We start from the raw sequence: 2,070 nt of genomic DNA on the forward strand, positions 1-2,070 counted from the left end.
CTAGTTCCCACCCACACCACACAGAAGGTGTGGAAAGCTGTTCTGAGCACCTACTTTGGAGGTAGTCAGTGTTTGAGGGCTGCCTGCACTGCCCACTCATTAAGGCTGCAGTGGGAGTGGAGGCTGTGTCTTGTGTGAGCACGGATGAGTGCCCTTATCTTTTTCTCAGGTAACTTTCTCTTCTGTTGACTGGACCTGACGCTAACGCTTCAAACATGGTCCTCACCAGGAAACGGGCTTCCTGTGCAAAGACTGTGGCAACCCAGACAGAGGGTCTGCTCCAAGATGCGGCAGTTCAGGTCTCTGGCTGCCAGGAGTGCCTCAGCCTGCTGCTGCCAGGAGAGGATGGGAAGGATGCGACTTGTGTGCGGTGTGAGCAGCTAGATGAGCTGCTCAACCTTGTGGTGGAACTTAGGGAGGAGGTAGTTAGGCTGCAGACAATCAGAGAATGCGAACGGGAGATCGATTGGTGGAGTGATTCTCTGCGAGAAAGGTGCAGAGATTGCACTTCGCAGACTGAGGGAGTAATGGACCCTCTCTCTCACCATAGTCAAGCAGGGAGAGACAGCTTGAGAGGAGAGGAGGAATGGCAGCGGGTCTCAGCCCGGCGTCGCAGGCAACCCCCACCCTGACCTTCCTCGGTTCCGCTGGTCCCTCTCTGTAACAGATACGAAGCCCTGAAACCAGAGGGAGAGGTGAGTGATGATGACATGGCAGTGCTGCCGCCAAGCTTGCCCAAGGTGAGGCAGTGGACTCCACGTTTGAAGACTGCTTCCTCCAAGAAAGAAAGGAGGGTAATAGTTGTGGGTGACTCTCTACTGAGAGGAACAGAGGGTCCAATATGTTGGCCTGACCCTACCCATAAGGAGGTGTGCTGCCTCCCTGCGGCCCGGGTCAGGGATATTTCTAGAAAACTCCCCAGCCTTATCCACCCCTCTGATTATTACGCTTTATTGATAGTTCAGGCTGGCAGTGATGGGATTGCTGATAGAAGCCTGAGGACTATAAAACATGATTTTAGGAGGCTGGGGAAGTTAGTTGATGGAGCGGGCATAAAATTGTGTTTGCCAGTATTCCTTTTGTGGCAGGGACAAACACTGAGATAACCAGGAAAAGCCATCTTATAAATGCATGGCTGAGAGGCTGGTGCAAACTTAAAAATTTTGGATTCTTTGATCATGGGACGGTCTACTCGGCACCTGGCCTGAGGTCAGTTGAGAAGGAACTTTGTCCACACAGAAACAGAATAGAACTCATTGGGGACATCCTGGATTGACATCAGTTGCAGAGTGCTTCTTTAACTTCTTGTATACACCCAACTATAAATAAATGGACAATAAATGCATTTTGGATTCTTCCTCTTTGAGCTATCTTCAGATATCTCTCCATTTTCCTGAACATGTCCTGAAAACCTGAAGAAGATAACAGGAAGGCACAAGGCACAGGAGGGTCTTTAAGTTATAATGGGCCCCAGGGCACATTTGATGCTGAGTCCATCAACCTCCAGTGCAGAGAGAAGTTTGCACAAAGTGCTCAACAAGACAAAGTATAAGTAACAGTGAAGTTTCTAAGAGTATTAATGGGTCTACAGAGGTCCATTACCAAGCAAGCTTCCCAAGGGACTTGTTAGGGAAGATAATTGGAAGCCATGACTTACAGGCAGGGAAAGGCAATGGCATGGTGGCTCTGATGCTGAGAAACCTCTATTTTGTCTTATGAAGCAGAAAGGCCAAGTCCTGAACCCCAGACCCTTGGCAGGGAGGACCTCATGCTGACTAAGGATTCTTCCTGGGGCAGTAGCATTGAGGTCTATATGATGTTAAATGAAAGACATGGGGACAGAAGATCCCAGGCTCTGCATGTGGTTCAAGGATGGTGTGAAGTTCACGTCCCATATGTGCCCTGTGTTTCATCACAGGTTGTGGGTTGTGAGTAGGGCTCAGTCTGAACAAGCAGTCAGTTCCAATGAAACTCTGAACTTCAGATCTCTCAGTTCCAGTGCCCTCCTGTGCACACTCTCCCATAGTTTGATGTCCTTTATGTTCTGCATTACCCAGAAGAGCACCCAGT

At 49.5% G+C, this 2,070-nt stretch overlaps 1 pseudogene; it reads left to right on the forward strand.

Annotated features, from left to right (window-relative positions):
- Nucleotides 1-215: 215 nt before the first annotated feature.
- LOC146758208 (uncharacterized) lies at nt 216-1,276 on the forward strand (annotated as a pseudogene).
- Nucleotides 1,277-2,070: the final 794 nt, after the last annotated feature.

Source organism: Coturnix japonica, chromosome 16, assembly GCF_054131305.1.
Source record: "Coturnix japonica strain WE chromosome 16, WE-NBRP24, whole genome shotgun sequence".
Taxonomy (NCBI): domain Eukaryota; kingdom Metazoa; phylum Chordata; class Aves; order Galliformes; family Phasianidae; genus Coturnix; species Coturnix japonica.